The sequence below is a fragment of the Gallus gallus genome, chromosome 4, assembly GCF_016699485.2.
Source record: "Gallus gallus isolate bGalGal1 chromosome 4, bGalGal1.mat.broiler.GRCg7b, whole genome shotgun sequence".
Classification (NCBI taxonomy): Eukaryota; Metazoa; Chordata; class Aves; order Galliformes; family Phasianidae; genus Gallus; species Gallus gallus.
Genome location: NC_052535.1, coordinates 89893184 through 89904621, shown reverse-complemented (window position 1 = coordinate 89904621; position 11438 = coordinate 89893184). Strand labels below are relative to the sequence as shown.

The following is an 11438-nucleotide window of genomic DNA, read 5'->3' as shown; positions in this document are numbered from 1 at the left end:
GGAAATCCACAAGAGACATCTGTTGCTAACGTCAGTGCTGACAGTTCCTGGATGGAAGGGATGAAAGCATTTGGGTAATCAAACAAGAAATTTTTAAGGCAAATGAGGTTGTGAGCCCTTTTGGTTTCATGGCAAGAGACATTTCCAGCTCCAAGGGACAGGTTTTGAGAAGCTCCAGTGTGGTTTCCATTGGGGATTTTCTCCATGGTAGGTGTCGAGAACTGGTTTCTTTCAATCAGTCATGCTCATGTACGTATATGAAAGACCAAAATCTACAGGCTCGTTCAGAGTGAGGAAATCTTGACTGTCAAATCAATCTCAGGAACAATTATTTTATTATAATATATTTATATTTGGAAGACAGAGAGAGAGATGAACAGATTTAGACTGTAGTTGGCACTTGTTTAAGGCAACTTAACAACCAGTGAAGGAACAGAGACTCTATTGTAATCTCCTATATACACTTGCCCAGTAGCCAAAAACAACAAACAAGCTTGTCATGAAATGGATGTGTAAAGGAAGCAATCAGAATTTGAGAGCGAAACAGAGAGAAGGAGAGAGGGAGAGAGAATGAGACACAGAAAGAAAGAATTTCAAGTGAACTTTTTGTTCTGGAAACAGTAAAAAGGAAAAAAAAAGAGTTTGGGCTTGATTCTAAGTGGCTCTTGTGTGGTGAATGTTGCAATGAAGACCAGTGGAACGTGCATTTTTTAAAGTATAAATACCCTGCCGTTCATTGATAAATGTAACACTCCAGCAATGGAGATTTCTGCCCACCAGGCTTCAAATATCAGCATTGTGTTGGTTACCACAACTCTGTCTTTCTTATGACATTCTAAGGGAGCTTTGGGCTCCATGTAGACTGAAGAAGGTGAAGCAGCCCTGTTTCCTTTCCTAGCTGGAAGAGCTTGAAATGGGCAAGAGGACAAGAGCATGGGGAAAAATTGCTCTCCCCTCCTGTCTTCTCCCTGTTTAACTCCAGTCTGCACTTGGGCTTCAGCTCCAGCCACCTTGATCATGCTGCTGTATTGCAGCACGATGGCATCCAAAAAGAAAGTTCCTACTTTGACATCCTGCTGGCACAGGCGTGCATTGAAAAGTCTAATGGGTGAGCAGAATAATTACATGCAACCAAGGAGAAGCAAGAGACTGCAATGACCTTGTGCTCTTTGCAATTCTCCACCAGGGGAGATGGATAGGCCAGCACTTTTAGAAATGTCAGATGATCCACAGGCCTATGATTCAGTCTCCCCAAGGCATACAGTGGAAGGGCCACTGCCTGACATTTGACAGTACACCCTGAATACTTCAGGGCAGGTATCATATCCACCCTCATGGGATGCCAAGATCAGATTAGCAGCAGACATGCATTCATTACAAAGAAAGAACAATTGTTGAGATAGTGAGTGTCTTCACAGTTACAGTTGCTATGGTTTTTAGCTCAGAAAAATCACAGTGGCATGTCTTTAATTAAACAATTGATTTAATGCGGACTGGCCTGTTTTCCAGGCATGTATGGGGTATTACATACAGAGAGTATTTGCCTTCCTCCCAGAGCCTGTCCATGAAAACAGGTGGGTTTGATTTACAATGCCTCGTTGCATTTATTCAGGGTTAACAGTGGAACCTCCATGCATTTAATGTTTGAGCAACACAGGTGTACAGAATGAGTTCTGTAACTTCAGACTAGCCACTGCACGAGTTTGCAGCCTTTTACTAGTTGGCATTGGCTTCTACTTAAAATGATAATTCTCTGACACTGATGATCTCTGAATCAAATAACTCACACTCCATGCAGAAAACTATTAGAAGGTATTTACAAGAATAGTTATTATATTCCTTTGTCTTTCTCATAGTGTCTGAAAACTTCTCAGTCTTTATTCTGGAGATTTACAAGTCTCACAGAGCTCTGCTGGAAGCAATGCTTTGTTTTTGGACCTGGCTGAAATTATCAATCTGAACAGGAGAGAGGTTTTGGTGCCTGCCTTGTTCCTGCTTTTCCCACTGCATCCCTCCCTGAGGGATGAGGAGTCATTCTGGGAACATGTCATGGGGTTACCTGGATGGATTCCAGTTCAACAGCCACAGAGCTGAGAGCTGCAACTCTGTCACTGGGACAAAACAGGTCATGGAGCAAAGGAGAAGGACACCTCAGTTAGATAGATGGGGAGCTTTCAAGTCAGCTCAAGGAAGGGTTTCCTATATATGAAATTCATAGAATTTCATTTGGAAAAGACCTCTAAGATGATCCAGTCCAACCCCAACCCACCCCACCATGCCTACTGACCACGTCCCTCAGTGCCACATCTCCATGGTCCTTGAACACCTCCATGGATGGTGACCCCACCACCTCCCTGGGCAGCTGCGCCAGTGTCTGACCACCCCTTCTGAGAAGAAATGTTTCCTAATATCCAACCTGAACCTTTCCTGAAATTAAACCCATTTGTCATGCACCACCACGATGACGACCTTAGCGTGAATGGTGATGTACAGCAGCACTTTTCAGAGGCCTCTCAGTTATTGTGATGTTTAAATGAATTATTAAGGGAGAAGGTCATACGTGCAAAACCCTGAATGAGGAACCAGAAGACATCCCTCCTTTTTGCCTGCTGATGAGGACAAGGATAGATGTTAGGGGCAGCTTTTTCACATCAAGCACTGCACTTGCTGGACACCTCACAGAGCCTTTTCGGGAAATACTCCTCCCTTGTGAAACATATTTATCGTTGCAAAAGTTGACTCTCATTTATTAAAACGGAGAGAGGAGGAAAACCTCCATCTCTCTGAATTGGAATTAAAACAACAAAAGAGAGGCTTTGTAAGTAACTAAAACCCCAAAACTGAGCGATTATAACAAAAACAGGAACGTTTTTGCTACAGACGCTTCTTGCCAACACATTCACTTCAACCAAAAGTTTATTTCTCGTTTATCTGTCTTCTGAAAGGGGGAAAAGATTCAGTAGGAAATTTCTGCCAAACGCATGCCAAACTTCTCTCTGTCTCTAACCATACACACAGCAGTGAAAGCCCTTGAGGGGAATGGAGTCATGAACGTGCATTCCTCCACTTGGTGTCTGAACAGGGCTCAGCTCAAGAGAAAGTATTCTTGGAAAACTGCCTCCACCTCTACACTCCAGAGAGCAGCTTATCACCAAAGTAAGAGAAGCCGAGGAAAATATTCCAGCTTGGCCAAAGGAAACCATTTATTGCAGCAGACATGGTAGCCCAAAGGGTTGAGCATGCAGAAGACGAGGGCGGTGTGCCAGCATTGCTTCCAGTTATTCAAAGCCATAAGAAATGTTCCGTGTTGTCTTGAGGAGCCACTGAACTCACAGGTGTGAACTTGAAAACAGGAAGTAAACAGGAAAAAAAAAAAAGCCATCTATTTCCTCTTTCCAGAAATAAATAAATAAATAAATAAATAAAGGAAATTCTTGGAAATGCATTGTGTGGGACATCAGTTTCCATATCCAAGGAGGGTTTTTTTGTGTGTGTTTGGGGACAAACTAAACTACATAGCACAAAGCTGAAAGGAAGAACCCAGTCTCAGTTAGGGGATGACTCCTGGGATAGACTCCTTGTTATTCCCTTGTAAATTGGTATATAAGAGGGGCAAATCTTTGTTCCCAATGATCCTCCTGGAAAGGAGACACAATAGCCAGAACCAGCACATGAGGCACAGTGATGACAGTGTGAGGGGCAGAAACAGCCCCCAGCATTTGATGGTGGGGCTGTAGAGGTTGGGAGCCAAACATCATCCTCTCCCACTTGGAAGAGACATGGTAGTTTAAAGACATTATTAGCAACAACGGCTTCTCCTTTCCTCTTCACCCTCTTGATCCCAAACTCTCAGTGGTAATTGGAATGAAGATACCCCATGCCATGTCCTCTGATGAGCTTGCTCCTCAGCATCCCTTGCTAGCTGTGGGTCAAATACTGGATAGTTGCATCTGGACAACACTCAGAACACAAGGAATAGGAGACTTTAGGACATGTTTTTAAAGACTTTAATATTAATTTCTGCTTGTCAGCACTGGATTTTTCTGTAGCTGTGTCTTAAAAATAGCTTTAAAGCAAGTGACATAGCCAACCCTACAACCAAAATAATACAACCCTGCAGCTTTCAGGTATTTATTCACTCTGGGACAAAAATAAAGAGACTTTGAAATTTTTGAAGAACAAAAATAAAGAACAAAAGAAAACAAGGAGAAATACATGAACAGTTAACACTAAGCATTTTCATATGCTACTACCCAAAGTTCATCTGTGCTTTCCTCCCATTACCCCCACTAGGTTTACTAGCATTTTGTTCCTCCCTTTTCCTAGCCATTCCCCTTTCCATATTCTTTTCTCCCCAATTATTCATGTATGACCTCATTTGCATGCAGCCAGGCCCAGTCCTCTGCAAAATGCCAGGGCTGTCCTTTTAGAACTGCACTTAATGATCATTTTGGGTCCCTTCCAACCTGGGATATCCTATGATTCTATGGTAAATGGATGATTTTGGATAACAGGGGCTGCTGAAAACTGGAAGTAGTGGATTTAAGCAGGTGGATGCCACCTATTCTCCTAAGTTCCTCGGGGATCCATTGGCTCATTTACGGTAGTTAATGACAAACCGTATCAAAAAGTTGGCATCACTCTTTTTACATAGGAAAAAATAAAGTGCAGGTGAATTGCACATCCTCTACCAGACAAAAAGCAATGGGCAAGAATAGGAAGAAAGTAGTGATTTCCTCATAAATATCTTTGCCAGTCTTACCCCATAGGTAGGGGACAAGGTCTAAAAGCTACAGCTTCTGGGAGCAAGTAGGCTTGTGGCAGTCAAGCACAGCCTTAGCTTGTTTGCATTAGCAGCCATCAGCTGTGAGGTGATGGCTTAAGGAAATGGATAGGTACTGAGACTCGGGTTATAAAGAAGCATATGGTGCTTTGCAGCTATGGGTATGTCCTGTATTTCTCTTCTTTCTTGCTTAGTTCTGCTCAGCTATTCAAGCAGCTGTCCCCTGCCTCAGTTTCCCTGTGTTACACAGATTATCTGTTGTTGTGCTGGGGCACTCGGACCTTCCAGAAGTGTCTGTGATTCTTCATAGCATGCACTCAAAGGCAACTGTCCAGGAAAGGCTCCACAGTCTGCAGCAGCCCAGGGGTAAGCAACCAAAAGCATGCCTGCACTTGCTGCTGGGGAAGCACAGGCTGTGGAAAAGGTCTCATTGATGGGTGAAATAGGAAGGAAACAGGTGTTGGTGCAGACCTGGAGAGAGTGGTCCCCTGAGAATGCAGTGATCTCAGCTCTGCTCCTTCCCATCTCTTTCCCAGACAGGGAATCTCTACTTGTTGATTCCCAGGAAATATTCGTTCCTTGGATCCTTCCTGATGGTTTCTGTTCTCAGGGAAAGCTTAGCCCAGCCTCACCCTTTCCTGCAGCTCAGCATTACGGAGAAGAGCATCACAATTGCCTGTGGCTGTGCTGAACCCTCTCCTTCCCTTGCAGCACTGGAAATCACTGGGAATGTTTTATTTCTATTGAACTAACACCCAGAAATCTTTAGCTTTCACATGAGCACTGGCACATAGAGCAGAAGGGTTTTCCAGAATAGTGACTGGACCCATGTAATTTTAGGATAGAGTGAACCAACACTGGCTATCAGTAAGCTGGAGTGGGGGCAATGGGTTCAAGGAGGGAGAGAGATTGTCTTTACCTTTCCATGTGATCCAGTCCACAGGATGCAGGAGACATCTGACTAGTTATGTGGTTCTACAAAGTCCTTCCAGGAGGGATTTAAGGCTTCTTACTTCCTTGAGCAAGTATTGTAAGCACTGATGAGCATAGATACCTCATACTGATGCTTCTGGATGTCTCTGAGTGCTTGACCTGCTATACATAAAAATGTTGATTGAATCCAGCCTTGGCAGGAAGGCTGTTGGAGGAACACCTAGTTTTCAGGTCTTGGCAGGGCGTGTATGTCATTTAGGCAGCAACTACCCACCCTGGTTTTGGATGAGGCCCTCCGTTTTAGAAATAAGTAGAATTTTCCTGGTTTAAAAAAGAGACTTTTAAGCTAAGAGAGAATGGTCATCAACAGGTAGAAGATCAAGTTTTTTTTTGTGGTTGAAATAGAGGGGCCAGGCCAGATATTGTGGGATAGGTCTTATGCAGAATTAGTCCCTCGTGGTTGTTTGAAGATACTCCTGTGGCTCATAGAAAAGCTTCACTCATAGAATCGTTAAGGCTGTAAAAGAGCACTAAGTTCACCATGCCCACTGACCACGTCGCTCAGTGCCACATCTCCATGGTTCTGGAACACCTCCAGGGATGGTGACCCCAACACCCCCTGGGCAGCTGTGCCAGTGCCTGACTGCTCCTTCTGAGAAGAAATGTTTTCTAACATCCAACCTGAACCTCCCCTGGGGTAACAGGCTGGACTGCAGCCTGGGCCAATTAGCTCTGGAGTAGGTGTGCATAATGACTTCACCCTTCTTTATCAGGGAGAAAGTCTGGTGGTGATGGAATGGACCGCAAGAAAACACAACCACCACAGTGCTCAGCACCAGGCTGGCACCTATGCTCGGTGCCAGACCTCTGGCCAGCACAGGGCTTTGGCTTTATTGGCTTTTCCAGCCCATGCATGGCTCATCTCGCCATTACTGATCTGCCTGCAGGAACAAGGACGTGTCACCAGCACAGCAGCTCTGACTCAGGTCCGTGGGGAGCGAAGTGATGCTCATGCTCCCCGTAGCAGCTCCTCCAGCCTGCTCGCTCCAATAATAGCCTCCGTGTGTGAAATTTCACCTGACCTGAACTTTTCCTGAGTTTATCCAGCCTTCACCCTGACAGTTCAGAGCAGAACTGTTTTTGTGCCTCGCAACCCAGACACCAAATTGGAGCTGAAGTGACGTTTATTGTTTCAACAGTGTTATTATATGAAGATTGAGCTCATTACAAACATGACCTGTTTTTGAGCCAGGACACATATTAATTTGGATAAAATACCAGCTGTGTCCTCTCTCCATATGGCCTTATCGGAAAACAAACTGGGTTAAGTTTCATTCCAAAGAATGAAAATATAATTGAATACTTGCCTCGTTTGAGGAAACTCAAATAATCATTATCGTCACGTCTCCGCTAATCGCAGCAGAGAGGGGGCAGAGGTGTTTATTTCTGTGTGCATCTAAAAATAAACCAAGGCACAATTCCTGTGGGGGGAAACAGAGGGCAGCACGGGGCAGACTTTCCTCCAGCTCTGGGAGAAGAAGGTCGTCCCCCAACCTATGGACCAGAGGTGCATATTGAGGTTTTGCTGTGTTTTTGTGGTGATTTTTGCATTTGTTTTGTGGTATTCTTTTTTTTTCCCCCAGAGGAGACAGGGGTTATCTCTGAAAAGGCATAGATGTGGATATGTGGAGGTCTTTTCTCCTCCCCATCAGCACTCTCAGTGTTGTAATTAAGGGTTGGGGGCAAGCGCTGCATCCCACCACTGCATGTTGGCCTCAGACATCCCCATCAACAACCCAGACAGACAAACTTAGGAATAGGGGATGCTGCCTTCCCCTCATCATTGTGAATCTGCATGGCATTAACACAGAACATGGAACAGCACTTAGTGCTCCTGGCCCTGGGTGACTTCTGACCTCAGCTGCACTTGCACCTTAAAAATGAAATATAGCACATGGATGGGGAAAGGAGCCCAAGCTGCCATCGACAGTGTCCCACTGAAAGACTTTATGGGTGTTTGCTCTGGAGCAGGGGAGAGCTGTGCAAGGAAACTCTCAGAGGGTTTATTTTCCATAGAATCATTTGAGTTGGAAGGTTCCTTTGAAGGTCATCTGGGATTTCTGCATCTAGACTTAATTCAGTGCCTGATAGCTGTTGACAGATTTTTATTCCAATGATTTGAACCCTTCAAAGAGAGCCCTTCATGAGATAGAGGCTGGGGCTCTGGGAAGGTCCTGTGACTTTTGCAGCTAGCAGAAGAAATGTCTCATCCCTACTTCTGCACGTGGATACTGAGATGATGAGAGAGGAGAGGATTGATTTCAGGGGCTGTAAAGGGGTTTCATCACCCCAGGTGGGCTAGGGTGGTTCAGTCTGGAGAAGAGGAGACTTAGTGGAGACCTCACTGCTTTCTTCAGCAACCTGAAAAGGAGCTTGGAGCAAGGTTAGAGTTAGCCTCTGCTCCCAGGTAACAGTGATAGGATGAGATGTGATGGCCTCAAGTTGCATCAGAGCAGGGTCATGTTGGATGTTAGGAAACATTTACTCTCTAAGAGGGCGGTCAGGCACTGGCAAAGGCTGCCCAGGGGGGTGGTGGAGTCAATGTCCCTGGAGGTGTTCAAGAACTGTGGAGGTGTGGTACGTGGGGACATGGTCAGTGGACATGGTGGGATGGGTTGGCCTTGGATTGGGTGACCTTAAATGTCTTTTGCAACCTATATGATTCTGGGAACCAAGGAAGATTGATAATGAGGTCAACATAGAGCAGAGGAAGAAATGAAGGCAACAGAAGAAAGCTGAGCGAATTAAAGCAGCTCAGTTTGGAGCTCTGTTTTCGCAACTGGTTGAGGAAAGGGAGGACATTTCACCCATGCATTTGCGTGAAAAATAAATATGGCAATGACCTTTTTTTCAGTAGAAGAATTTGGGATGTGGTTTGGCTTTAATTTCAGAAATTAAAAGAAATGGCTTTCTGTTTGCAAAAAACAGATTCTTTTTCTACTAAAACCAGGCCTGTCCTTGGTTCCTAAACCAAATTCTTCTGTTAAAAATAAAAAGTAAAACCTTTTTTTGTTTTGTTTTGTTTTTCTTTTTCTTCTGAGGAGAGACTGAAATCTTCAAGTGGAAATAAATCAGAAGCCCAAATAAATCTCCTGCTCCAGAAACTCGTCTACTGGGTATACAACACCAGCTGTATGAATGCAGTTTGCATGTGGGAAACACAGCAATGGCAGGTGAGTGACATCTTCAAGGGACTCCTTTTGGGCTGAAGGCTACTCTGGAGCAGCCAAATTTGGGATCTTTGTGTTTGAGCTATAGCAGCACAAACAAAAGTTCAGTCCCGAGTGGAGATGCTCTGATCCACCACCTGGGTTTTCCATTTACAGACCATTCTACGGTCAGCCTATGCCTGCACCCAACTCCAAACATAGAGCCAGGTCCAGAAAAAGAGTTATGGGGACAGGTAGCTTTGATGGTACTAAAGCATGGGGAACCTGAGATCTTATCAGGTGCTGAAATAAAACGCACAATTAAATAAGTAAATAAATAAATAAGGAGGGAGAATGGCACTGGAATCATAGTGTAATGAAAAAAGCTGAGCCTGGCACATTAATTGGAGGCTTAGCATCACATCCATCACCACCTCATTGTATTTCTCTGACCTGTGGAACAGGCTTTGCATAAAGCCATACAATAGCTTAACATCCCAAAGCTTAAGAAGCCAAAACCTAAACAACAAAAAAAGAGTAACACCCCTAATGTTGTCCTCCTCCTCCAATATAAATGATGGGGGGGGGGGGGGGGGGAAGTAAATAAAACTATGGAAAATGAGTATTTCTGAAAATTTCTGGGGGCCATCTGCAGGGTGGAGCCCATCTGCTTTCCCTGCTGCTATTATTGCCAAAGGAAAGCAGCTGAGTAGAGCTTGAGTGGGAGCACGAGGGAAAGACAGTCTCATCCCAGGACTTGGTCCTCAGTCTGTAACTCAGTGTGCTTGCATGGCTTTGAAGAAGCTGCCAAACCCCAGAGCATCTGCCTCAGCATCTAAAATGGGACTTTGAGTGGATTTTGGACTCTTCTCTCAGAGATCGCTATTCTTTCAGGGCTTTCATTTTGGACTGCAAAGAACACCAGGTGCCCAAAGCACTGCTTTCTGCAGAGACAGGCAAGTGTCCAGACTCAGCATGAAGGTGCTCTGCTCATTCCTGTGTGACCCAAACATGTTCCTAAACCAGACTGAGGCTCCCAGGAGCCCCCACCATTAGGTTTGTGTCAGATGAATCCTATTTGGGCAGAGCTTTGCTCTCAGGACCACCACCACCCCCTCCAGATCTCATGGGGGAGACCTCAGTGCAATCACAGTGGCTCAGACATACCCTGTCCCTGTGCTCTTGTGGCATTGCATCTGTTCAGCACTGGGAATTGCCAACCCAATCTACAAAGGTACCCAACATCAGTTGTTCTCAATAATGCATTTGGCTTTGGCCAAGAAATTGCAGATTTGTACATGTAATGTAGAGGTTGTATGTGTAACGTAGAGGTTCTTGTTGTTCACCTGCGTATCAAAATCCACCCTCTGCCGCATCAGGATTTAATTATGAAACACTGCTGGGCCCGTCTCCATTACAATGTAATTAAAAAAGCTTTGGGATATTGGATATGGAGCTGATGGGGTTCATTTTTGCCAGAATGGATAAAATTCCTCCCAACGAGGCAGTTCTTCTCACCCAACCGAGCTGCTTTCTACTTACAAGGAGCTCTGAATGCCTTCAAAACAGAAGGGCCTGACCCCAAGCTGGCTGAAATCAAGGGAGAGACTCAGAGCTCGGATGCTGGAGCCAAAAACCTCTTTTCATTGGGATTACAGAATGAACTATCGCACTGTTTAAGTTTCCCCTTTGACTGCGTATGTTTTCTGGCTAATACAGTTAGTCGGGAATTGGCATCAAACGTTTCTCGACACCTGCTTCATGTCCTTCCATGGTGGAGTTGTGGACAGGATCACTGGAGCTAAATCCTCCACTTGTGCCTTGGCTACACAGGCTGAACATTCTGGGTTGGTTTTTAGCCTGCCTGGAGCCCAGTGCCTCGTGCTGGACGGCAACACAAAGACATCCAGCCCGCAGTTCAAGTGGTGGATAATCCATTGCTTTCCTTGCTCGTTTACTCCATTGGTTAGTCACCCTCTTCATTTAGGCTCCGTGCTTTATTTTTAACTGATGTGAGTGCCGAAAGCTCTGTTTTCTTTTTCCCACTGCATGCCACCACGTTCCCCTACAGAGATGAAAGCCGGCGACGTTTCCACGTTATCCAGGTCACTGCCTACCATCCACGGGATGCAGTTGTTTCTCTGAGATGCATTTTTCTCTTCATCTGCCTAATAGTTCAGCAACCATCACAAATGCTCCTAAAGTGGAAGCGTTCGCCTGCTTACTCTTTTCAGATGTCAACTTGGCAAGACAAAATCCCAATATTTCCTGCGTGGGCTTGGCTGGATTGAATCACGGAGTGGTGCAATGAAACAAACACGTCTCGCACAATGCAAAGCAAGGAAAACTGTCCCCTATTCGGGGGGGATATAGATATATATATCTATTCGGGATATATATAGATATATAGATATATCTATAACTATTCGGGGCGAGCATCTCTATCGGCTTATCCCTTCCCTACGAAAGGCTGACATTTGGTTTAAGGTAGAACACATTCCTGACACACAGGC

At 44.9% G+C, this 11438-nt stretch overlaps 1 long non-coding RNA gene across 1 annotated transcript; it reads left to right on the top strand.

The window, feature by feature from the left end:
- Positions 1-4940: 4940 nt before the first annotated feature.
- Positions 4941-10718, top strand: LOC422956 (uncharacterized). Its single transcript, NR_174005.1, is given in 4 exon segments — positions 4941-5149; positions 8818-8949; positions 9820-9881; positions 10405-10718. It is a non-coding gene; the product is annotated as an uncharacterized LOC422956 (long non-coding RNA).
- The last annotated feature ends 720 nt before the right edge of the window (positions 10719-11438 follow it).